General features: G+C 40.6%; 1 long non-coding RNA gene across 1 annotated transcript; it reads right to left on the reverse strand.

Moving 5' to 3' along the window:
• Positions 1–20,657: 20,657 nt before the first annotated feature.
• LOC104852887 lies at positions 20,658–23,530 on the reverse strand. The gene is made up of 3 exons (XR_777612.1): positions 23,438–23,530; positions 20,980–21,026; positions 20,658–20,776 (listed from the first exon to the last, which is right to left on the reverse strand). It is a non-coding gene; the product is annotated as an uncharacterized LOC104852887 (long non-coding RNA).
• Positions 23,531–27,481: the final 3,951 nt, after the last annotated feature.

A 27,481-nucleotide genomic window follows, 5' to 3' on the forward strand; every position in this document is an offset into this window, starting at 1 on the left:
GGACTAGAAGACCAAGAGGTAGGGGGACCAAAAGTTATCTTTCAGCAAGATCTATCTGGCCAGGTGCTTCCACACTGTTGCTGGACTGTGCCACCAATAGGCTATAGTACCAGCTGCTGCTATTGCCTTTGTAATTCTCCTTGTTTTCTCTTTCCAAAACTTTGCAGGGTTGTTTGTCTAATATGGGAGCTGCTACTAGTAGTATTTCAATAGCTATGTGTTACTTTTATTTCTTTGTCTGAGAAATGTCTGTTCATTTTAGATGCCCATTTTTGAATTGGGTTACATGTTCTCACACATTCCTCTCCCAAAAGTCAGAGAGTGAAAGGCTCTCATCCTTTTGGGTTTTGTTATGGGAAGTACAGCCATGATCCTGATAAAATCACATAAAAAAAATTTTTTTTTGTGTGTGTGTGTATGTGTGTGTTGCATGTGAGTTCAAGGAGATGGGGAGGGGTTCCCAAAGGAATAAATTTTCTTTTTTTTGTGTGTGTGTGTGTGTATGTGTGTGTTGCATGTGAGTTCAAGGAGATGGGGAGGGGTTCCCAAAGGATGGAAATTGGCTTGCTAATGACAGGAAAGACATTACTCCTTTTTAAATTCATTAAGTTTATCAGCATATTTTAGGTATACAGTATGATGACATTCATCATTGGGAATTTTTACCTTTACTTGATATATCCTGGTTCTAATATTTTCCCCACTCCCCTACTCTCCCTTCAGCCCCCCCATCTCTTCCTATTTATAAAGACTTTGTTTCCATTTTTTCCTTTTCTCATATTTATTCCTTTCCCTTCTTTCCTTTCCCCACCCACTCCCACTACCCTTCTTCTTCCTCTTTGGACTTCTTTTCCATACTACACATTATCTATTATACATTTTGATCCTCATTTACACTTTCAGTTTCTCATGTCAGAGAAACTATTCAGTATTTACACATGTGTGTCCTATTTATATCACTTAAGAGTATGATCTCAATGTGCATTCATTTAGCTATAAATGTCTGTAGTTTCTCATTCTTTAGGGCTGAGTAGTACTCCATTTTATAGAAATAGCCATATTTCCTTTATCCAGTCACCAGTCAATGGGCCATTTGGTTGTTTCCAAGTTTTAGCTATTACAAACTGTACCAGTAAAAACATGTGTGCACCTGTATCACTGTGAAATGATTCTTACAATTCTTTTTGAAAGATACCCAGCAGAGGGACAGCTGGGTCAAATGGGACCTCTAATCCTAGTTTTTTTGAGGTATCTCTACACTGATTTCCATAATGGTTGCATCAGTCTGCACCCTCACCAACAATGGAGAGGGTCCCTTTCTTCCCACATCCCTGCCAGTGTTTGTTATTGGTTGATTTCTTGATAGCAGCCATTCTTTCTGGGGTGAGGTGGAATCTCAGTGTTGTTTTCATCTGCATCTCTCAAATTCCCAGTGATGTTGAACATATTTTCATATGTTTATGTGTTGCTTTTATTTCTTTGTCTGAAAAATGTCTATTCATTTTATATGCCCATTTTTGAATTGGGTCTAAATTTGAGGGGGTCTGGTTTTTTAAAATACTTTATATATTCTTGATAGTAGTCCTTTGTCTGAGGAACAGGTGGTAAAATTTTTTCCCACATTGTAGGTTGTCTCTTAGCTCTTTTGGTGGTTTCTGTTGCAGTGCAGAAGCTTTTTAATGAGATGTTGATTTTTTGTGCTAGTTCCTCTGCTACTGGAGATTTTTTCATAACGTCTTTTCCTATGCCACTATCTTCAAGAGTTCTACCTAACTTATCTTCCAGAAAGTTTCATGTTTCTGTTTTAATATTTAGATCTTTAATCCACTTTGATTTTAGTTTAGTACATGCTGAAAGATATGAGTGTAGTTTTAATCTTTGGCAGCTTGAAATTTAGTTTTTCAAGCACCGTTTATTAAAGAGACTAGCAAAGACATTATCTTACCAGGGACCTTTTTGGATAAGATGAATGTGCTAGAAATTTCAGCTTCTATATAAAGTTGATGAAATGCAAAGTGATTTGTTATCAGAAAATATAAAAAATTAAAATTAAAACAGTTTCTTAAGGGTGATATATACAGCAGGCTTGTGCCTTTATTACTCTTACTCCTTTCCTTGTGCTTCCTGTCTAGAATTGGACGTGAAAGCTGGAAATCCCATAAACATCTTGTGATGTTGAAAATGGAAACTTTGCAGCAGAGAAGTCTGAGTAGGAAGATAAATGGATTCTGCATCTTTGATGACAAGGGAGGCACTACAGTAGCTTCCACATTTCTTTTACATGAGCAGACTCTTAGGCATTCAAGCCACCATAATTTTTTCTCTGTTTCTAGCAGTTGAACATCATTCCTAATAAATAAGCTGTTATTTTTATTACCATGATTGTTGTGTTGGCCAAAAAATGGAGTCATTAGCAGCATGGCTATTGTTCATTGATTTAGAATTCCTGTCACACTATAGTTTACACAATGATTTGAGAGGTAGATAATAACGTTTTCAAAAAAGCCACTAAAATGATTTAGGTATAGATTTTTTAAAAAGCCTTTCACAATGTACTTCACAAAACTGGAAATTTTCTGACGTGCTACATTCTCTTTGCTGTAGCAAAGAACAACTCTTTTTTGGAGCATATAATATCCTCTTACCCTGATAGCAGTGTGGGGTAGAGGTAGGTACTAAGCGTGAAAATCCAAAACATAAATAATCATAAAATATTTTTGATTTTTCAGTTCTTAAAATTTTTCATTAATATTTGAAAAATATTTTCAAAATCAAAGGAAACCCTGCAAGTACTCAACTTGAAGTTGCAGAACATCTGCTTTCGTCTTCCCATTGTATGTCTCCCATCATGCCTAGCTCTTCGTGTTTCCCTTTGACTCTTGGCATGGGACCAGGTGCCATTTCTGTCATGTGACCCACGTTGTAAGCCAAAGAAGGGCTCTTTTTTCTCTCATATAGTTTATTGGTACATTTTAGGTATACAGTACAGTTACATTCATCATTGGGATCTTGTACCTTTGCATGACAGGTCTTGGTTCTCAATTTTTCCTCTTGTCCCTGCCCTCCCTTTATCCCCTCCTCCCCTCCCCATTTACAAACATTTTATTTCCATTTTTTCATTTTCTCCTATTTTTTTTCTTTCTCTTTTTTCTCTTGTTGATTTTTCTTTCTTTTTTGCACCTGTTTTGCTCAAGGTGATTGCTAGGCTGGAAGTAATAAAATTGGAAGCAGAAGACTGCAAATTTGAAAGAAATAACTGAATAACTAATGAAAAGTATTTGAGTATTTTGTTCTTTTCCAACTCTTACTGGATTTCAGCCTTTATTTAGGAATAAAGCTAAATATGTTGCTAATATTGCATGGACATTAAACAAAGGAAATAAGTAGACAGGGCAATAATAACAGAGTGAACTTTAAAGGGTGGTTTAGATCAGATTATTCACATAGAAAGTGTTGGAAACATAGAATATAGTTCAATTAGTGGCAATTATGGTATTAACAAGAAAATTAACACTGACTGCAGAGGCTCTCTACCTCTAAAGACTAAAATGTAGGGAGTGATGTTATCTCACATTTCTCAGGCAGCATTTTCTTATTTCCTCTTCAAAGTAATACTTCAAACTCTCAGAGGGAAAAAAATCACCACAAACCGAATGTTGCCAACTAATTGACTGTAAAGGGCACTGCTTGGCCTGTGCCAGGTGAGGAAGGCAGTGTGCAGCCATTTCACCAGGCCAGAGCTGGAGATTGGCTTTCTGCTGCCTGTTCGTAACCCTACACTCACCAACATGGATTGAGTGTTCCCAGCCTGAAAATATATGTCCACCCCCACTATCCAATCATATTTAGATGTTTGTGAGGCTGGGCCCCTGGACGGCTGTTTTCCTGAAGAGCTGAAAATCTCTGAGATAGAATAAAGTTGAGGATAAGGAGGGCAGACACAATGTGTTTGTCCAACTAGTATGCCCTTAGTCACTTGTAGGAAGGAGGAAGCCTTTGAAGGTGCCCCAGGTAGTGGTGTGTATTGAATACATAGGTGAGTGAAGGAGCTGAGAAAATGTCACAGTTCCCATCAGCAGGGACATCTTCTGGAAGTAGCAGTTGCTCAGGCATCCTCATTCCTGTTGTTGCACTGGCTTCTGCTGGCTTCTGAACAGTTACTTAGTCCTTCACTGCTCATCCTGGGCTCCTACTCAGCTTCTCTTCCTCTGTAGCTGCAGTTCATTCAGAACTTCATACCCTCTGGATTTTGCTTTCTATGTTCTCTCTGAGGTCTTCCTGCTTCCATAGTCTATATCAGAAGACCTCTTACTCGAAGTGAGTCCTCATGATTGCAGACTTTTTAGGACATTATCTTCCTTGCAGGACATATTGAATCATGATTCAGATGTCTGTTTGAACATGCAAGTGGTATTTTGGTGCCTCAATCCTATCATCCATTCCTTTTTTCTTAAGATGTTTCCTACTAAAGGAATATACCAGAAAGAAGAGTCAAGAAGAAAACAAAACTCTGTTTATCAAGCATCACTGCTGTGGTTTGAATGTAGTTTGCCCCTCAAAGATTCATGTGCTGGAGGTTTGGTCTTCAGTATCATGGTGTTAAAGTGGTGGAAACTTTGGGAGATAGAACCTAGTGCATGTGGCTCTTTCTGTATCCACTCCTCTGTCATGTTGCGAGCAACAAAAGCCTTCAAGCCTCCCAGACTGTGAGCTAAATTTATTTTCTTTATTAAAAGTAACAAGCCTGTGGTACTTTGTTTTAGCAACAGAAAATGGGACTAATAAAGTTAGTCTACTACAAAATCTTGCTGGGTAAATGTGGCTTAAACCTGAAGATTTAAATGAGACATCTAACTCCTTTCTTCCTGAATCTACTTACCCTGTCTTCCTGTCTCATGTGGAATAGCTGGAACAGAGTGAGGAGAGAGGGGAGGTTTGACTCAAGGACACAGGCTTACATGAGGTAGAGGAGAAGTCAGCACTCCCAGGTAACTCTGATGGTCTTGGTCTGAACAATTGCGAAAATGTATTTCCCATCAGCTGAGACAGGTAGGCTGGGGGAGCAGGCTTAGTCAGAAGAGATAGCAATTCATTTTTAAAGCCATTAAGTGTGAGATCTCAAGTAGGTATCTATGTAGTTTGTTTTCTGCTGCTATAACAAAATATCTGAGTAATTTACAAAGAACAGATTTATTTTGGTGCATGGTTCTGGGGGCTAATAAGTCCATGAGAATGGTGTCAGCATCTGGCAAGGATCATATGCTGCTTTATGTCATAGTGGGAAAGTGCAAAAGCAAGCAATGAATGCAAATGAAGAAAAAACATGAAGGCTGGACTTTCTAAAAATCTGTTCAATTGGCAACTGATGGAATGTTGTAAGGACAGACTCACTCCTGTGAGAAAGGCATTAATCCCTTTTGTTGACCTAATCACTTCTTAAAGGCCTCACTTACCAATACTGTTACACTGGGGACCAAATTTTAACATACATTTTGTTTCACTGCGTGCCTTGCAAATGAAATGACCTGAGTTCGATCCCCAGTACAAAAACAATACAAAACAAAACAAAACAAAAAAACCCACAAACAAAACAAAACAAAACAAAACACAAAAATCATACATTTTGGAGATAAATCACATTCAGATCATAGCAATGTCTAAAAAATGATGGCAAGTAAGAGGCTGGGTAGGTGAGTCTGGTGTTTGGGTGAGAGGGCAGAGGTTGAGAAATTTCTGAAGGCTGAAGGAGCAAATGAGAATCATCACATGGAGATTATATATAAAAACATGAGGCCCTCAGGGAGTAAATATAGCTGGAAAAGGGAAATCTGCAGCCTATCTTCCTCCTCTGCTTAGAAGAGGGGAAAATGAGGAGCAACAAGATAAGTGTCTAAAAATGGGAATGGCCAGGGAGGTAAAAGAAAACCTGGAGAGACTGGTGCCTTGTTGTCTTAACTTCCACACCCATATCTCTGTGATACTTAAGATCATACTGTTCCAACTCCACTGCTTGACATCTTTCTTAGCTACTTTTCTTGTTGTTGAGACAAAATACCTGATACCCCAAATTAAAGAAGGAAAGGTATATTTATTTGGTTAACAGTTTATAGAGGTTGCAATTCCTTGTTGGCTGGATGCAAGGCTGGGTGGCATGGAAGAGGGGCATCACAGAGAAGAAACAGTTCATGGTGGGAAGAAGGCATTAAAGCAGCAAAATAGTGAAACAGCAGCAGCAGCAGCAGTAGCTTGCCTCTTCCTTTTATTCCTTCCAGGCTACCTGCCCTTTGGCTGGTGCACTTATACCCAGGGAGGACCTTCCTGTTAATCATACCTAGAACTATGCCAAACCAATCAGTGGACTAATTTAGTAATCATACATCCTTAATCCCAGCATTGTACACTCTAGATCCAGCAACCTCTGAAAAGCCCCATCTAAGACCACATGGGGCTTTGGGAGGACATTACTCACCAGCCAGCCATAACAGCACCTATTTTAACAGCTTTGCAGAGACTTGTTTTCATCTTTGAAAATAGCAGGACCTCTATCAGACCATTGGGTCCTTTGTATCCCCAGGTCTAATACATATTTTGGCATTGATAAATTTAATAAATGTTTATTAAACAAATCCATAGGCATTCTAAAAAGCAGAAGAGGTAGCCTGAAATTTTCTTTACTTAGTTTTTGTATGCACTGAAAGTGAAATGTTAATTTTTAATGACTCTAATATTATCATAGGTTCATGGCAGGAAGTGAGAGAAGGTGAAGGTGGCAATGGGAGATGGTGAGGAACAAGGCCACTGAACACAGCCTTGGTCTGTATTGCTTATGATTCAGCTTTGGCTCCAAGCATTGGAAGAAAGTAAGAAGACTGCTGCAGTCATTGCAAGTCATCAAATTGTGCGCAAGAATTTCCAGGTAATCATGATGACTACATTGTCCCAGAGACTCATGCCCCCAATCAAGGGCTTGGCTGAAAGGTCCTCAAACCAAGAGCTTAGTTCCAAATCTGCACAATGCAGAGTACCTTTGGGATTCATCCTCCACATTGGCATCTCTCTGAAAATCTAACTCCATGTTGTGCTCAGCTAGAGTGGGTAGATAGCTATTTTATTATTGATCAAACTCTCTACAGTCATGCTCAAATGAGAAAAATCTTAAAAGGCACACTCAGCTAACTCAGGCAGCTATGATTTAAGTCAGAGAAACAAGCTCTATAGCTCTTTAGGCCTGAGTGGGTGAAGACAGGAGCTGAAAGACTTTGTATCTGACTTCTAGATGAGGAACTAGCATTGCTACAACCACAAATCAAAACACTGTCATTGTTGTGATCAGAGCAAGCCACATGCCCACCTCCTCTGAGGCCACACTTCCTCTATGAGTAGACCCTCATTGGCTGAATCTGGGTTAGTATAGAACACTTTCCTTGTTTGAGGAATTGCAAATACTAGGTGTCAGGTAACCCTCCAGTGAGCATCATGAGTCTATTGCTTCTCACACCTATTGGTGGCAGGTCCCAAATTCTCAGTGTCTGTTTATAGAGAAGTTTCAGTCTTACTTTTAAAGCCTCCTTAGAAAAGGAAAGAAGTAGGATATTTCTCTAGGCATGTCATATACTGTATTCTATTTAATTTATACAGATAAGTATGATCTAGACCCAAGTAAAAGCTCATATGCAAGGTCACAAACTTTTGAGAAATATAAAATGGACAGGCCCAGGAAAATAGCAGAGATGGAATTCATACCCAATACTGTTTACCACCAAGGGGAAAGAACTAGCAGAAAGAGAGAGGCTAGAAATATAGCTGAAAGGATTATTGATGCAATTATGATAACTGGAAGAACCATCTCCTTTCCTTCAATTCCTTCTCGACTCATACTGGGAAAAAGAATGGCACCTTATCTAAGAACTTTCTTAATCAACCCCTCATAAATGGTGGTTTCAAAGCATCAGCAGGGTCTTTATGTAGCTAAAGGAACACTCATTAAGGGGTGGGAGGTTCAGTAATGGGTCCATTTTTCATTTCAGTTGCCCAAAGGGGTACATTTTGAAGAGGAGTTAGGGACTGGGAGGAGAGGAATTAAGCTAGTACTGTTCTGTACAGTGACATAGAATATTAACTCCATTGTGGGCTGAGATGGCCTTGTAAATTAAGGAACAGTTAGGTAATGTTTCTTTTCCTCCTTATGCCCTGAGAAGTAATGTTCATCCTTGGGAGGTAGGTGTGTGTGTGTGTGTGTGTGTGTGTGTGTGTGTGTGTCTATGTGATATGTGTGAGGCTTTTTGTGTCTGATTAAAAAATAGCTTATAGACTTATACTATGTACTCAAGCCACAAGCCACATACAGCCAGTAAAATTTAAGTTAATTAAAACTAAATACAATGAAGAACTCAGTTTCTCAGCTGTACCAGCAACTGGTGACTATTGGACAGCACTGATATGGAATATTTCCATCATTACAGACAATTATGTGGGATAGCATAATTCATAAGTCTGGAATAGCAGACATAAATTCAAGGGAAGACTTTAGAGGGAACAAAATTGGAGTGTCAAATCACACCTGAATTATCCTGGGCATGCTTCTCTATTAGTTCATGGAAAAATAGCTGCATTCCTATGATCAGTGGAGAGAGACGGCTGCAAAGATAGGAAGCTGAGGACACAGGAGGGATATTGTCATTTGAGACTTACATGGGAAGCATGGGGCTAGGGGTGTGAAGGGGTGATGTGGTGTGGAGGTGCAGGACATGGAGATGGAGGGAACTGATGCACTGTGAAGCAAGAGTGTTATGAGTCCTGATAGGTGACTTGCATATTTCTCCTTTTTATGATTGTAAGAAAAGGGAGGACAGCAGATGGTATCAAAGTGGCCCTTCCTTCACACACAGGTGTCATGGAGAGTGGCCTCTGCTTATCTCTGCTCTCTGACTGAGTTCTTGGTGATATTGTCCATAGACCTTGAAGGAGTCATAAAATACCTTCCACCTGTATAATACCTGTATTAGTTTCTTAGGATGCTTTAACAAAGTGCCACAAATTATGACCTAGGGCAATATAAATTTATTCTCTCACAAGTCTGGAGATTAGTAGTTTAAAATCAAGGCAGGGGCAGGATGAGGTTTTGGCTCAGTGGTTCTGCCACCTGCCTCACAAGTGCAAGGGCTGGAGTTTGATCTCCGGTACCAAAAAAAGAGAACAATACAGTTAAAATCAAGGCACGGGCAAAACTATACTCCCGCACTCTATGGAAGAATTTTTGCTTGCTTTTGTAGCTTCTGCTGGTTACTTGGAGTTTCTTGATATTCTTTGGATTTTAGATGTATCATTTTAGTGTCTGATTCTGATTTCATATTGCCTTTTCCCCTGTGTGCCTATCTCTGTAACCAAATTTCCCTTTTTTATTAGGCCACCAGTCATATGAGATTTAAGACCCACTCTGTTCCAATATGGCCTCATTTTAGCTTGATTACATTAGCAAAGACCCCTATTCCAAATAGGATCTCAACCACAGATTTCAACTGGACATGAAGTTCTGTTAACTCAGAACTATATGTGACTTGGATCCTTACCTATAGGCTTAATGACAGAGAAAAGAACTGTTACTTTTCTATTTCCTCACTAACTCATTGTAGAAAATGTGTTGGCACTTACTATGCCCAAGGAAGCAGTACTAAGCCCTGGGATTAAAGGGACAGACACATCTCTTGAGCTTAAGCTCCTTTCGATTTTATGTGTGACTAGGTTCTAATTTCAGGTTTTTAAAAGATAAATTTAGAGTGCATCAATAACAATGCCTTTCTGAAGAAGTTTGGTTAGGCATACCCTATAGTTATAATCTAGGATAATCCCTCAAAGGCCCATTGTGTTAAATAAAGGCTTCGTCTCTAACTATGGCACTACTGGAAGGTAGTGAATCCTGTAAGAGTATGACCTAGTGGAAGGTCTTGGATTATTGGGCATGTGCACTTGAAGCGAATTTGGGGACTGGGTCTCTGACTCTATCTGTCTTTCTCTCTCTCCTGTTCTAGCCATGGGGAAAATGGATTTCCTCTTCTATAAGCTGCCGTCATGATATTCTCCCCTACCACAGGCCCAGAAGCAACAAGATCAACCAACCATCTACTTAATCCTCCAAAACTGTGAGCTCAAATAAGTGTATCCTCTTTTAAACTGATTACATCAAGAATTTTGTTATAGTAATTGAAAGCTGATTATCATAGCATGCAAGAAAAGAAATAAAAAGTAGCCAGCAGGGTAGTCCAGGAAGCATAGGAAGTAAGTCATAGTGTGAAGAGTCATACACACAGCCATACCTTGAACTTAAATGATATCTTCTTACCCTGGAGGCTAAAAGTAGCCTTAAAACTGGACCCAGAGGAGGTATTAATAATGTAATTTCCACATTATCTCTTTGCAAATATTTAGGGTTGTTTATATAACTCATGTTAATGGAACTCCCTTTGCAAAGAAATCTGTTTTTACATCATTGTAATTTATGGTAGTGAACAATTTTAATATACTCGAGTCATCTGGATGTCATAATGATCCATCCACAAAATGGGTATCAAAAATAATCTCTTTGTTAGAATTTTATATTGAGTCACTAAACTGTAATGAATTTCCTTCAGTCCTGGTAAGAATAAAAGGAGAAAGCTGTAGATTTGTTTTCCAAATGATATCGATGAGATTCAGATGTCAGATTAAATACACTCCCTGAACTTTGCTGCCTTCCCCAGGGCATACCATTTCTGTATTTGGCAAGTATATAATATTCCACATTCTTAAGAGGTAACTACTTGCATGCATATTGTATAGGACACAATATCTGTCCAACAGGGGAAAAAAGCCTACAAAATGGCTGTAGAATACATGGGGTCTATTTTGGTATGCAGTTGAACTTTCCATTAATTACCCCTGGCTCCAATCAAAGTGATTTTCTCTTACAGTGAAGTGTTTTAGGCTGGTCCAATTCCCTCTAGGGTGGAAGAATGCTCTCACTGGTACTGGGTAAATCTGATAAACAACCTTACCATTGCTCGCATTAGTTCTTTAGAAAGATCTATAATGGTTTTTGTGCAAAGCTAATGTGTATGTCGAGTGTACAAGAGCTCTCTTTGGGTGACCTCCAATTACTGTGTCATTATTAATAGAAACTCTTCTCCTATTTCCTCTTATTTTGCAGCTCAATTACAGAGACATCCTCTTAGCTTTTATGTCCTTCCCATTTGTTTATGACTGGTTGGGGAGTATTTTCAGGTGGGGTATTGAAAATCCAGTGGGTGATAAGGAGTGTGGCCAGTCTGTGTCTTCTAATTGAAGCGTGTGTCACACTATTATTTCACAAAACAAGGAAATTGCAGTGGGGACAGAGAACATTGATTATAAGTGAAGTGCTACTGGAAGCAATTAAAGGGCGCAGAAGGTGAATTTCATTAATGCCGTGTTACTGTGAGTGCTCAGCCCCTTACTAAAAACCGTCCAGTAAATCTCATTTTCCTTCTTGGGTGGTAAAGGTCTCTGGAGGTCTCCGTGATGCTAATGAAGCAGTGGAGAAGCTGGGTGCTGAGGGAAGACCAGGGATTGCACATAGTTCCTCTTGTGACTGCTGATGGGTGTCTGAAAGAAACCTGTTAATAGGTAGATGACCACTCCTGCACTTCAGGAGCAAATCTCTAAATGTGATAAGATAAAATGGGAAAAAAGAAGCAATTAATTGAATTAGGTGATAACCTGCTTATCAGAGAAAAGGTTGTTTTTAGTCCCCAAATTTCCAGGTTTATCTTTTAAAATATACATCTAAATTCTGTCCCTTCAAATACACTTCAGCTGAAATCTTTTACTTGCCATAGTCTTAACCACCAAAATGTTTCTTCACATGCACACACACACACACACACACACACACACACACCATGCAAATAGCTATATACTAGTCAGTAAACATACCAGGCCTGTCACTGCAACTTCACAACAACTTTCCTGATGAAATTCATTTTTCTAGCCAATAGTATAATAACCATAATTGATCTTCTCATTGCTAAGCACCAGAATCCCTGTTATAGCCATTTCTCAGTGATGTGAAGTAACTGATATGACAATCAGATAAATACTGTGTTAAATGGTACTAAACAACAGTAACAAATGGCATGTTATACACACATTTGCGTGCCTCCTTAAAACCATCTTTGAATTCAAGGGCATCAGATTAAAGTCCATTGTTAAAGCAGTTGAATAACATGGGTGGAGGCTGTCAGGTCTTTTAGGGTGTTTCAGTATTTATCCCCAAACAAACCATAGCAAAACTTAATGAGCTTAAACAGTAATGATGTTTTGTATTTCGTGATTCTGCACTTGGTGCTTTGTGATTCTTTGGTTCCTTGAGTAACGGTCCGGGCTAGAAAGTCCAAGATGAGCCATCAGTCTACAGCTCTGCCTTAGCAAGATGGTTGGAATGGTTTCAGGCTGGCTTGGGCCTTCTCTCTTTCTCCCTCTTCTCAAGTGACCTCTTTGGTGGGTCATTGACCTTTTTTCACAGTGGCTCAGGGATTCAACTGAGAGCACTTCAAGAGGATGAGTCCAGTGTGAAGCGCTAATCCAGCCCCTGCTTGCACTGTGCTTGCTGTGTTCCACTGGCAGAACCTAGTTATCTGGTCGTGCCCAGAGTCAGTGTGGAAGGGGACGACAAAGAAGATGTGCTTGTAGGGCAATGACCACCAGAATGTGCATGCTGTGGAGGTGTATGTGTGCATGCATGCACTCGCACACACACACACTCGTGTGCATGCACCGCTGGGAACCAAAGTATGTCATCCTTGCTTCTGTTCCTTCCTTTCTCCCTTCTCTCACTTCTTTTTCTCCTCTTCTCCTTCTGTTTATATAATTTACATATCATAAAGTGTATCTGTTTAAAGTGCATATTTAATAGTTTTTAGTTTAGAAAGTTGTACAACCATTACAAGTCCATTTCAGAATATTTTTGTTGTCTTCAAAAAAAATCTGTACCCATTAGCACTTGTCTGCCACCCCACCCCTACATGCCCTTCTCCCAAGCATAGGCAACCACCAATCTACTATTCCAGACATTTCATATAAATCAGTTCATACTATATGTGGTGCTTTGTAACTCATTGCTTTTGCTTAGCATAATGTTTTCAAGGTTTATCTATGTTATATTATATCTAATATAATTCATTTATATATAATTCTTCATTTCACTGAAGAATAATATTGCATTGTTTGAATAGAGACACCACAGTTTGCTTTTCTATTTATCATGATAGATACACGGATTGTTTCCATTGTGCCTATTATATGGTAATGCTATGAAAATCATAATAAACACTTCATATTTTGATAAAGAATAAGCATTTCTCTCTGTATTGAATTTGTCCAACTGTTGTCTACTGCAGGAAGATCTGGGCTATTGCGGGAAAGCTGGCTTTTCTCACAGGTGTCTTGTAGATGCCCCATTACTGTACATCAGAGAGCAGGCTCACAGTAGCATTTGAAGATGGAATGAATAGGTGAATTAATTAGAACAGTGACATAAAGGAGAAAATTGGGTCCTCTTGTATTTAATGGACTCCTCTTTGATGAGGAGCCAATCTGGTTTATGTAACTCCCAAGTGAGCAAGGCCAAGGAAGTGGAGGCTATGGGCAGATTAGTTTTTAAGGAACATCTTCCTCTGTGTTAGGATTACTGCCTGAGGAAGGGGTGAGCTCAGTCATGTTCACTTTTGTTCTTGTTCAAGTGGAAGCCAGGTATTTATCTTGGGAAACAAAGGAGAGAATTGCTAGTGAAAAGCTGGATGGCTTCTTTGGATTTCTTTCAACTCTGAGGTCCTCCAACTGTGGCTGAGGGCAGTTTCTGTTTTTCCAAGCTAACCACAGCTCTTTCTCACGAAGGTACTCACCAGGCATGTGAGAGACATGGATTGTACTTGAGATTTTATAGTGGTCAGTAGGGAAGGCAGCCACTGTTCTGTTCCCCATGTTTTCCTCTGATGACTTTCCTGGTTTCTTGTCTGTTTTTTTCTCTTTTCACTCTAGGCTCTTTCTCTGTCTCTCTGGATGTCTCTTTACCCTTTTCCTTTCCTGAACAGACCCATTTGACTTCTTGTCTCCTCTCGTCTCCTGTACCTACACTCATCACCTCTGCTGTCACCTATAATGCTAACCAATAAGAAACCTACAGTCACCAGAAGCCAGCTATCTCTGTGGACAATGGTCTGTGTGTTTCATGATGTAGAATTTCCTTTTGAATCTTTGGTGAGAATCCAACACTTTTTAATTCAGTGGAGGGAGAAGAGAGAAAGAAGACAGAAGTGAATACATTTTTCCCCATTATGAAGAGCCTAGACTCTTTTACCTTTCCAGTCCCAAGTTCCTTTTCACCCAGGAAGAAGAAACAATCATTGTTTGATGATATGAAGTCAGTGAGTATGAGGGTTAGTACTGCTTAAAAAGTAGAGTGAATGCCTGTAAGAAAGACTTACTAGTCTTTAACATTAGGTAAAATCCCCCTCCTCCCATGGCCCATATCTCTTTCTTTATTGTGCCATAATTATGAATTTATATTTATTTGTGAGATTATTTGATTATGTTTTGGATTTCCCAAAGCACTTTAAACTCTATAGCACTGAGGGCTGTGTCTGTTTGGAATCACTACTGAATACATACAGGGCTCAGCAAAAATTCTGGGCACAGAGTAAGTACTCAATATTTGTTGAATGAATGGATGCATGAAAATAAGGAAGAATGTGACTTTTTACATGGGTAGACAAGGAAGTCTTTGGGAAGAAATGAATCCTTGTGGTTGTGTTTGATTTGAGGGAAAACTAGATGAATCCCAGAGGAGAGTCCCCACTGCCTTCAGCCTCACAATCCTTCCACTTCCAGGGATAAGAACCCAGCCTTCCATCTCCCAGCCAAGTCTGCAGATGCATCAGAGCTCAACCCTTCCCTTTACGGAGTCTGCAAACAGAATAGAGAGGTCTTTGATATGACAGTGGGACTCAAGACAGGGCCCTCTTTATTTTGTAGGCAAGGCGCTTAGTCAAGTGGAAAGGAAAAACGGTCAGGAAAGTCAGTGTAAAGTAAGTACCTAAGGGAAGAAACTAGAGGAAGGAAGTGAAGTAGGAGGCTGAGTAAAGGAGAGGATCTCCAGGAGGTTGTCTTCCTGGACCCTGAAAAATAGAGTTAATTTTTTGTGCAATGCAAAGGGACAAGCACTGTTGATCATGAGACCACTGCAGACCCTGAAATAGAGTTAATTTTTTGTGCAATGCAAAGGGACAAGCACTGTTGATCATGAGACCACTGCTAGTTGAATGGACAGAAGAAAAGGGCAAAGAAAGAGGAAAGAAGAGCCAAAGTCAGGTGGAAAAGGGAAATTGCAGGTAGACCAGGTTTGCCTTTCGAGCTTACAGCAAACCCTTGCGATATGATGAGCCTGATATATGAATAACTTGGGTTATGACTGGAATTTTGGTTTTAACTTGGGATCAAAGTCTTGAGTTAGAATTCAAATACTGGCTGCTTGTACTTCCAGTTGGTTCTCAGTTACAGATTTAACCCTTAAAGAGTTCTGAAAGACACATTACAGCATCCTTCCCTGTGTGAGGTTAATTGAGAAATCCTGGGCCAATGTCTCTCTGAGGACACAGATTTTTCTATATAGAGGAGAAAGATTTTTTTTTAAATCATTAAGTTTATTGGTACTTTTTAGGTATACAGTGTAGTTACATTCATCATTGGGATCTTGTACCTTTACATGATGTATCTTGGTTCTCATTTTTCCCCCATATCCCTTGCCTTCCCTTTACCCCCTCCACACTTCCCTATTTACAAAAACTTTGTTTCCATATTTTCATCTTCTCATATTTTTTCTTTTCCCTTATTTTCTTTCCCCTACCCTTCCCACTTCTCCTACACCTTTAGCCCTTTCCTTCCTATTTCACATGGTCAATCATACAATTTGGATCTTGTTTACACTTTTAGTTTTTCATGCCAGAGAATTTACATGTATTATTATATTTACATGTATTATATATATTCAGTATTTACATGTGTGTCTTATTTATTTCACTTAAGAGTATGGCCTCAATATGCATCCACTTTTCTATGAATGATTCAGTTTCTCATTCTTTATGGCTGAGTAGTACTCCATTTTATAGAAAAACCATTTCTTATTTATCCAGTCTCCAACTGACGGGGAACTGGTCTGTTTCCAATATTTGAGAGATGCAGATGAATACAACACTGAGATTTCACCTCACCCCAGAAAGAATGGCTGCTATCAAGAAATGAACCAAGAACAAATGTTGGTGGGGTTGTGGGGTTCTAGAAAGGAGCCCTTCTCCATTGTTGGTGGGAGTGCAGACTGGTGCACCCTCTATGGAAATCAGTATGGGGATTAGAGATTCCGTTTGACCCAAGTATCCCTCTGTTGGGTATCTTTCCAAAAGAATTAAAAGAATCATACCACAGTGATATATGTGCACCCATGTTTATAGCGGCACAGTTTATAACAGGAGAGAAACTTTGAAGGCTGTGTAGAGGAGCCTGAGCCTTCAATTGACCAAGTCAAGTTACATCTGGCTGTCTTGAATGAACTGAGTTTGGAAGTCAAAGGTCCACTGTATTTGTAACCCATACAAGCACTGGGATGATAGATAATGATGTCTATGATTTCAGAGAATTACATCCAACTACTGTACTTGCTTCTCCTTCTCAGGTTCTGTCTCCAGAACCAACCTCATGCTTTCACTATAGACTTTAAGGGATCATGCAGAAAGAATAATGGGAAAGGGGCTGCAGAAGAAAGAATGGTTTCAGGAGATGGTTTCCAATAACTGATAGTCTACTCCTATCTCTAATTGCTTGCTGGCTTAAGTGCCAAACTGTCTGTTGCTATTTATTTCTTGTTTATTTCACAGGACCACATACACATAGTTGCTTTCTGATTTGTGGTTTAACCTTGCCCTGCACTTAAACGGCCTGACTCCCAGGGCACCGTGGCTGTCTGACATGGTTCCCTAGCAACCAAATGAGACAGGGAAATGTGCACAGTTGCATCACCACAAGATGTTAGGTCAATTAATATTCATTAGCAGTGCCTGTATTTGACTGCTAGGAGACATTATGGAGAAAAACATCTTTGTTGCTGGAGTGGGGGATGGAAGAGAGGGGACCAGTGTATAGGTATATTATGCACTGTGGATGTGTCTTATATTAGTACTATGGCCCATTTGTACATGTATATGCAGATTTTTAAAAAAATTATTGTTTTTACAATTATCCTTCTAGGTTTATTATATGGGAATAGATTTCAGAAACAATAGGCAGATTCTACCTCAAGGTATTTATCTTGGTGGGCATGAAGGGCTTGACTCTGCCCATTCATGACACCTAAAATCATATTACCAGTAATTATTTAATTTATTTTATGAGTTTTTCAGACTATTGTGTATGCTTAATGTAGGAAATTCATTGAAAATATATAAACAGATGAAATTAGCATAAAACAAAAAAACCCAGAAATTTCCTGTGTATTCATCATATAAAGATAATCACTATTAACCTTTTAGTATATGCCCTTTAAATGTTTTTTTCCCTCCATAGGTAACATACAGCTACATATAATTTCAGAAAAGTGATATTATTCTATATGTACTGTTTTATGAACTGAATCTTATAATTTAGTATTGTTACTATGGATATTTTCATGTGTGTATAACATCATTTTTATTAGTTGCATGATATTTCAGTGAGAATATTTCTTATGGTTCATTTAACCAATCCTCTGTTTTCAGTCATGCATACAAGTTGTTTATATTTTTTGCAATTATCAATAATATTGCAGTGAATATCCGTGCACATTCATCTTTGTCCAGTTTTTTTCTAAGAACTAATTACAGAAGCAGAGGACCCATTTAAAAATCTTTTGTACACTATAATGTTTTCTTTCATAGAGAAAGGAACAATTTCAACTTCTAATAGCATATGAAGGTACCCTATGATCTTCTTTTTAAATGACCTTGGGGAGATCATCACGTTCCTCATATTTTACCAGAGACTTCCCTTTATGATACCAAGACCAGGGTCACTAGTCTTTTGAGAGAGAGGATGCAAATTCTAGAAGAGGGGGATATGGGGCTGCAGAAGATTCAAGATTTTACTTTGGGTGGGCCAACTGTTTCTGGGGAATTTATCCTTCATAGCTCAAAAGTGCAACCTGAAACCAGGTGGCATAAAGGTGCTCCTTGTTGTGATGGTATACTCCATATACCTCCAGCCCCCAGGTCCATTTTGTATCCTGGACAGATCATCCCTGGGCATGCACGCTGGGGAGGTGTGACACCCACACCTATTCCTATAGCTCTGAGTTTTGTCTCAGCCCCGGAAAGATGATGGGAGGGGGTTAAGGAGAGGCCATGAAGGTCAGTGGTGGGCATGAAAGACTTGACTCTGGAAAAGAGAGAAGGCAAGTGTCAGCCCTCTTGGTGAGGAGATGGGGTAATATTAACAAAGGCCAGGGAGCACCTGTAGCCTGAGAAATTATTCCAATACTGTTTTAATTTTGGAGAGTTGACTTTTTACTCCTGGTTGGCAGAGGGCACCTCCCACCTTACATAGGACAAGAAGCAGGAGAGAGAGGAGTGTGAACAAAGGCCATTGGCCCTTGCCCTGATTCTCTTTAAAAACAGGTCCTGTTTAAGGGTAATCAAGTGCCATAAATTCAACTACCAAATAAACAAAACCAATGCAAACATTGATGCTCACTGGCTAGACTGGGCAAAGGAGTTCATTCCAGGGAAAACAAGCTGGCCTTGATGGTCTGAAGGCTGGGGATGAGAATGAATGGCCAGGTATGGCGCATTCTCTCCATGAGAGCAGCAGCTCTCACAGTGTGGTCTGTGTTCCAGCAGTGCCAGCATCACTTAGGGCAGGAATAGTGAAACTTTTAGGGCTTTCAGTGGTACAAAGAGCCTGCTGCAGCATGTGTGTGCTGTAGTTCCCCACCATCAACAGAGGGGCTTAGAAATGCAGCTACCTAGCCCCTCCTAGGCCTTCTGAATTGGAATCTCTGGGAGTGAGTGGTTCTGGGAAATCTGCGATGCATTCATACAGAGCAGAGGGGATCTTAGTTTTCAGTCTTGGCTTTACTTCCCATCCTATGGGACGTGGGACAAGCCCTTTCTTTCTTGGCATTGTGTGAGAAGGGGAAACCTTATACGTTTATGCTGTAACTCCTTTCCTTGTTCATAGTAATTTGAATAAGGGTGTGTGTGTGTTTGTGTGTGTGTGTGTGTTGCTAGTATGGTCCAATTCTTCTTTTCTTATCCCCTTCTTTCTCATGAGATAATAAAGCTTGTTGAAACAAAAGCCCTGAGTAAAAAAAAATCAACGTATGATATTCGTTGTGAAATCCACTGGAGAAATGGATGTTGAGGTGCCTGAAGAGCTGCTTGGCAGATCCCAGAAGGCTGGCAGATTTCCCTAGAGAAGCGGAAGATAGATCTTTGCAATCAGGATTGCAAATGAAATATGGATTTGGATTGGGGGTGATTTAAATTTGTGGATCTGTCAGCTTTATCACTTTAGAGAATGCTCATTCCAGTTTGAATCACTTTTTCTTTTCTCTTGGAATTGATTTGTTGGGCTACTGGTTCAATAAAATATCACTTTTCTTGGGTTTAAGGATTTTTACAGGTTCAGCAAATTAATGAGGTCCATTTTGTTTTGGGCTGCTAATGCACCTGGATTCTAATCCAGCTTTAGCAAAGAGTAGTGAATGTCTAACTTTGGGCAATGTCGCTTAGCCTCTCTTTGCCTTAGTTTTCTTATCCACAAAACAGGCATGACAATGACAGCCTCGACCATAAAGTACTGTTGTGGGGGTTCCATGTGCCATCATACTCCAAGGGCTCAGGATGCAGCTTGGTATGTGTTTGCTCTCATCACTATTCCCATCTTTCCTGCTCAAATTCGATTCATGTGGCTTGCACGCAGTGCAGCTTTGCTGGGAAAAGGACTCAAATCAACTTTCTGCATCATTTCTACAGCCATATCCAGCTGCACTTGGAACTAACTGCCTCTCATTTGTTTACAAGGTATCTGCTTTCTCTCTTTTCACCTCCCTCCCCCTTCCCTCCAATTTCCATTTCTTTTGTGAAATGGTTAAAGTGCTTGACATAATTAGCTGTTAATTGTTAGCAGCTGTACCCATTATCAGTTTAATGCCTAATTAATTGCAACAATTAATGCTGCCTGTCCTGTCTTAGGAACTGTTGATAAGGGAAGGCTGGTGTTGTTGAAGTTATATCTTAATTAATTTACCTCCAATTTTTAGCATTTAACTAAAATCCCAAATCAGAAGCTATTTTCCTCCTGTGACTAAGTGAGGAGTAGAGGGTATCAGTGCAATTGCAGTGGCCTGGGCCCATCCTGTGTGGGTTGACTGTCTCTCGAGGTCAGCATTTGCTCTCAGGGAGAGGATCTTCCAGCAGCTCTAGGCCACCCTACTACAAAGCAGGAACCTACGCACAAAGGCTGTCTTCTTTGAATTTTTTGTGTTTCCCTGTTTGAGAAAGTGACAGGCAAAGAAATTCATGAGCAAATGGACTCCTCTCCACATTTTACTCAAATCTGTTCTGGAGTACATGCTCTATGGCAGATGACTTGTATAGTGATCCATCCTGGATTTAACATCAGCAGAGGAAGGCTATCAGGATTCAACTGAATCTTCAGTGTCAGGTGGATGTTCAGCAAACCCCTGTGGGAGAGATTGAACAGAAGTTGTCCTCTTTATCTTGCATCTCCTGTGAGCCTGACTTGTTGCTACATACATATATGCTTCACATACATCTTTCCTGACTCTAAGAATAACCTTGCCGGATGGATATTGTTGTTTTTTTTTTTTTTTCTGTAACCACTTTGCCGATGAAGAAGCCAACTCATTGAAGTTAAGTAACCTACCTGATTCCAATTCGCATCCAAGCTTCTTGCTGTATGATCTTGTCTTCCTTTGAATAAATGATAGGCAAATCTTACCACTGTGGTCTAGGAATGGGATGTACTGACAAAAGGCAGATTAATTGAAGTAAAGACACACATTTTATTAATGTACATGAAGGCAATCACAAAGTATATTTACCCACTATCCCAGCATGACTCAGAAACATGCTTTCTCCATAGGGGTGAGGGAGAGTGGGAAGGAGAGTAGCAAGAGTTAAGAGGACAGCAAGTAATCGGGGAACTAAGTGGGCTTGGAGAACATTCAGTGGCCTGGAAAAAAGTCCACTGGGCTGAAGAACAGACAGTGGTTGGTAAATGATTCCAAAAGTCTGTCCTGGTGTTCTGACAAAGTTCAGTCTTTCTTCCTGTGATAAAAGTTAATGAAAACTCAAGTAAGGGACTAGGTAAGTTTGTTTTTTTTTCTTCTTTAGGAGGTCCAGTCTTGGGCATCATATTTTTGGGTGACAGTCCTTGGACTCCTCTAGGTGATTGGTTTAAGAATGTTAAAATGTGACTTTATCTCTTTGGGTGTATCCTGCTGCCTGTAGTCCTCGGAAGAGGACAATCTTGGTACAGAAGATGAAGATGGAACAGGTGAACTTGGCTGAGGGATATGAGGAGAGTGGTAGAGAAAAGGATTGGCAACAGGTTCCTCTCTCTGGGCCTGGAGGAATCAGTGACATAAGTGCACACTGGCTGTGGGCGAATGTCCCAGGACATTTTGTGCAGGACAGGACTGGAATCTGTCCCAGAAGCATGGTAGTACACCAGGAACTGGGGGGGTGGGCACGCACAACACTGCTGTATACCACCACTGTGGCCTTCTGGCTTAAACTCTGGTAAGAGCCACATTTAATATATAGATGTGGTAGGCTGAAAGGATGGTCCCTCAAAGATGTTTATATCCTAATTCCTAGAACAGGTATGTGTTACTTTATATGGCAAAAGAGCTTTGCATATTTGATTAAGTATCTTGAGATGCTCAGATTACCCTGGATTATTTGAGTGGACCCTAAGTGCAACATATGTATCCTCATAAGAAGGAGATCTGACACAGAGGAGAAGGCAACAGGATCAAAGAGGCAGAGGCAGAGATTTGACAGATGTGACCAAAAGCTTAAGAGTGTTGGCTGCTACCAAAGCTGGAAGAGACAAGAAGAGATAGTCCCTTAGAGCCCCTGAAGGGCGCATGGCTCTGTCAACAAAGTCATTTCAGGCCAGTGATACTAATTTTGGATTTCTGGCCTCTGGAATGCTAAGAGAATAAAATTCTCTTGTTTGAAGGTATTGAATTTGTGCTAATCTGCTAGAACAGCCATAGAAAACTAATACATCAAAATTGGGCTTTCCATAATCTCTTTACATCATCCCTGAGCTTTGGTAAAGTTCCTTTAATCATTACAAGAGGTAAATGAAAAAATAAAAGAACTAGTGATGAGAACTGGAGCCCCCCCACTATATTTTAGAATTATCTGGTTAAGAGATTTCTTGCGGGTATATACAACTCATCACTAAGACTTCAGTGTGGTAAATTTGGGATTAAGTCTGAATTCATATTTCAGAAAACCATCAAACTATGGCTTAAACAAAAGTGATGTTTAGTTTTTGCAAAAAAACTCCGAACTGGAATGCCAGCCTCACAGAGGGGTTAGGGAGCAGACTTTTTCGTTTTAATTGCTCCAGTGTGTCTCTACGCTCATGGTCCAGTATGAGTTCTATTCTCTGAGTTCTGAGAAGCAAGATGGAGAAAAAGTTGGAAAGAACAATCTTCTATTTGATTTTGAGGGAGCCTTCCAGAAAGCCATTTCTGCTTACGTCTCTTTGGTTAGAAATTGCTTTCATGGTGGTGTAGCAATGGAGGATTAGGGTTGAACTATTTTACTTGGGTGAGTGTTTCCAGGTAAAAATTTGTGTTCTGTTAATAAAAAGAAACAAAAAGGCATATTTGAAGGCAGCTCACCGTTTCTGCCTTACCAACTATTTAAATTCTGTAGTTGTGTCAGTGAGACTGTGGAGAGGGTTCACATTATAATTAACTGATGTGTGGGTTTAAAAAAATGCCTCACTTAGAATAGATTTTGATTCTGATGCTACAGTGTAAATCTGATGTTTGTTTACAAACTGGAAAGGAACCATGAAAGAGTGGATAGAATGGCAATGGGTCTGAAAACCATAAGGCAGAGAAGAGGAAACTTCGAGTAGGTGGGGAAGAAATTTTTGTTTTTTTGGTAAGGACAAAATAATCTTTTTTCAGATAAATTCAGGTCTTAGCCCATGAATATGAGAGTGAACTATATCTGTGATAAGACGGGAAGAGAATGGGATAGAAGGGAGCCAGATTTTAGTTCAGTAATAGAAAGAACTTTCTAATAGCTAAAAAGCCAGTGATGGGACAGCTGCCTCCCGGGGATGTGCCTACCTTTCTGGGCCGGGACTTGAGGAAATGCAGGGTGGGCCATGATCAGAGGCAGGGCTGGTAGACTTGCCTTCTGATCACATAGCTCAGTGGGAATCTTAGGGAGGCCCCTAGGAGCTTTTCAGATATCACAGTTGAGGAAGACATAGCTCTGTAGGAGACTGTGTCTAGTTAAAAGTTAAATGAATGAGGCTGAGAGAAGAGAGAACTTTCCATACTCAGCAAAACAAGGCCATGGTTGTTGCTAGGATAAGGCCTGGGGTTATGCCAGCATCCCCAGGACATGATGAGGGAGTGTGGCTCAGTTTGGAGCTGAGCCCCAAATATGAATGGCTCCGTGTGTGTGTGTGTGTGTGTGTGTGTGTGGTCATTTTATATGATTCTTGCAGTGCTGTGCTTGGTAGGGACAATCAGCCAGTTTCCAGCCTGGCAATCTGATGTCCAGGGGTCAAAGGTGAGGGCCAGAGTGGAGGAAGAGGCCTGCATATTTTCTTTGTTGAAGTCTATATGGAATTAAAGACTAAAGACTCCTGGGGACTTAATGCTGAAGATTCTCCAAGAGGCTGTGACTCTGTGCATGCCTTCAGGCTGGTATTTTCATGGGTATTTGGATTATGCTGGCTCTGTTGAGAGAAACTCGCAATGCATGAAAAAGAGATGCCTCTCTAACGAGGAGAAACACATGGCTCACTTTCCATGAAATGATGGCTCAGTTCCCACTAACAACAACAGGACTAGGGAGAAGGTGAAGCATGTGTGTGTAAGGCTCTATCCTAGGAACTTCTGATGGCTTGGCATTTTTTGGCTGTAAGGGATAAAGTCAAACTTTCTCAAACTAGCTTGAGCAGAAAGGAAAACTTCCTGACACTATGCTATCAGATCTCTCTCTCCCTCTCTCCCCCTCCTCCCTCTCCCTCCCTCCCATCCAATTCCCAGCTTGGCTTTGATTTTTATTGGCCTAAATTTTCCAGTCACCTGGAAGAGATGGCTTAGGGATGTACAGACCCACAGCTCACATTCCAGCCACCCTGTGTCTTCATCCCAACTCTGTTCTGTAGCCAGTTGTCAACTGTATCCCAGAAAATGGCCCTTTTTGGAAACAGGAGGCCCTTAGTAGGAGCTTGTAGACAACCCAGCATAGTTCTCAAGGCCTCCCATGCTTCCCTTCTTCAGTTACCCAAGAGTCTGGGGAGGTTAATCTGAGTATCGATACTCAACCAGGCACCTTGTTGTTATTTCTGATAGCAGTGCCAGAGCCCTTTAAGAGCTTAACGCGGTGACTGCTCCCAAGTCCTGGACAGGAGCTGCAGCCAAGGAACAGCTAGTGTGTCTTGCTCTATGGGCCTGAAATCCCTTTCCATCATGCTTACTGCCTGGTCTTGATCTCACTCCTTTGACTTCTCAAGCCCTGGACCCGGGTCCCTTTGTTTTGTGCTTGTCAGCTGCCTGCTTTGGCCTCAACCTGGAGCTCCACCTTAGCCTCTTCCCAACAAAGACAGCCTAGACTTCTCTTGGCAGAAGCTGTTTTGACAAATGCCCAGAGGCTCCTCTTCACCTCTCAGGTGCTGTGGGATTACTGTTTGCTCTGCTTGCATATGAAGCTGAGGTTTTCCTTTGGCAAAGGACCAGGGCACAGTGAATTAAAAGATTTTGGACAGATTAGTGAGTAAGAGAGCTTTTAGGAAGATTGAACTTTTAAATTGTCATCATGTGTCCCTGTGATTCTCACCTGTGAGAATCAGGGACCTCTGCTGTAAGTAAACAGAAGCCAATTTGGGCTGGTTAAGCAGGAAAGGTTTATTTAACAACTGTCTGTTGTCTTACATCAGTGGAGGCCAGAGTAGCAGGCTCAAGGCTACACATCCAGAATAATGTCCCATCACACATGGCAGAACTGGCCTATTGAGAAAACTGCTGAGGCTGCTGCTGCCGCCAGCTGGGTGCTATGATTTGTATCCCTGCCAGGAACCTGACCATCACTGCTATTACCGCCTTCAGAGTCCATGCCATATCTGGTCCTGGAATGACACCTTGCCATCGCTGCAGACCCTCTACCACCTGCTTGTGCCTTAGCTGCAAAGGAGGGCAGTGAGGTGACTACTCTTGCTCACATTTGGAAAGCATTTCCTTAGGGTAGGGGATACCTTCAATGTAAAAAAAAGGGTTCAAAAGGTGTTAAGGTGTTAGAACACTTGACAGCTGCCTATCATACTGCATCTTTGTAAGGAAGCAATTTCCACTTTACACAAGGGTACTGCTTGATAGGGTTAATTAAGTGACTGCATCCTCATAGGGGAGCTGTGGATGAGGGAGGCATGCAGGAAAACCTAAGTTCAAGTTCCTGGTGCCCATGAGGGGATGGGATCCTGTATGAGTGTAGTGATAATGTCCAGGCACTTTCCTATGTGCATCTGCAGGATAGATGGTGGGGTACATCTTCAGACACACTAGTTGGTTCTGTGCCTTCCAGCCCTGGGTTACAGAATGCTAGAGTAGAAGATTTCCCAGTGTGTATCTTTCCTAGAGTTGTCTGAAGAAAAGCAAGGGGTACCCATCTCACATTCATCCAGAAGGAGGCTGAGGGGAAAAGTGATGAATGGAGCCCAAAATGAGACTTAATCCATCAATGACAATTCTTCATCGTGATATTCCCAGCAATGCATGGCTCTTATCAAGTCTTGCTTGGACGACACTGGACTATCCAATACCTAAATAATGCTGGCATTTATTGAATGCCAGGTGTCGTGTTCTGTATAGAGACTTTACATAATATTTGTTAATCCTCATGGAAACCCTGTGAAGGGGAAGCTAATTTTATCTTCATTTTACAGTTGAGGAAACTCAGATTTAGAGTGGATAAGCACTACTGATTAGCCAGTTTTGGCAGAACTGGTGTTTGAACCTCAGCAACCAAACCTCAAAGGTCCTGTTGCTAAGCAACCTCTCTAGAATCTGCCCTAGACAGGAGTTTGGGTCCTTCTACAGAGGCTTGGATTATCCTTTGCTCTTCTAGAGTTTCGTCTAATGGAAGGCTGGAAAAACCTAAGTTATGGAGAGATATCTATGCTAGGTCTTGCACACAAATATAAATTGTAAACCTAGCAGTACTCTGCCAGATCACAGAGCCCATCATCCACAGATGCTTCCACCAGGAGCTTAACTAAGTCACTAACTTCAGACCAAAGGATGATGAGGAGTTGAAAAGCTGAGACTAAAGGCAACATCTTCTAGCAAGTGTCTGAGACTCAGTACAGTATTTGGAGGATATCTAGGAGGCTGCTCCAATGAGGGAGAGACTTCAGGTGTCCAGGGAAGAAGAAGGAATCATTGAGAAGGAGATATGTGGAGAGAAAGCCCTTGTAGGGAAAGAATAAAGTGAAGACTACTCAGATATGTCTCAGGGAGCTGTGACATCATGATTTTTGTGTCTATATAGACCTGCCTCCAGACAAAGGCAATCCAACCACCAAGCAGCAATTTAAATCTAGATCTCTTCAAGAATGCTAAGAATGAGCTATTTCAAAATCCACTAGTAGTAGTTCCCTTTTCCTCTTCCCTAATTGTCTCACTTTCCACAGTGCCCAAATCCCATTCCTTTTCTAGCCTGATTCATGTGGTTCTTTCTTCCTTTCTTGTGCTCCATGTGGTGTGAATATAAAGACTAATGCCTTGAGTCAGTAACTTGGGGTTTAAGACATGAACCTGATTAGCTTCTCTTGCACAGTTCCAAGGAATCCAGCCAGTCTTATGAGGTGGAAATATGAAGGTTGTCTTGGGGCTGGAGTTTTCTGAGGCTATTAAACCTTGATGTCTGTACTTGACATGCAGCCATGGATCCAGCAAATTAGTGATGAAAAAAGGTAATCCAGGAAAATACAACTGGAAACAAAAACAGAAATCAGATCCTAGATCACCCAGTAGAGCCATCAAAACAAAAAAGCTGGGAAGGAAAATGGCAAATCCAGGTATGAAGTAGTAGGGCAGGAAATGGAAGCATATGAAATGAAAATAGCTTTCAGGCAGAAGGTAGAAGGTGGAACCAGGGGA

This window comes from Fukomys damarensis, unplaced genomic scaffold (assembly GCF_012274545.1).
Source record: "Fukomys damarensis isolate Sample0158 unplaced genomic scaffold, DMR_v1.0_HiC HiC_scaffold_16, whole genome shotgun sequence".
In the NCBI taxonomy this organism is placed as follows: Eukaryota; Metazoa; Chordata; class Mammalia; order Rodentia; family Bathyergidae; genus Fukomys; species Fukomys damarensis.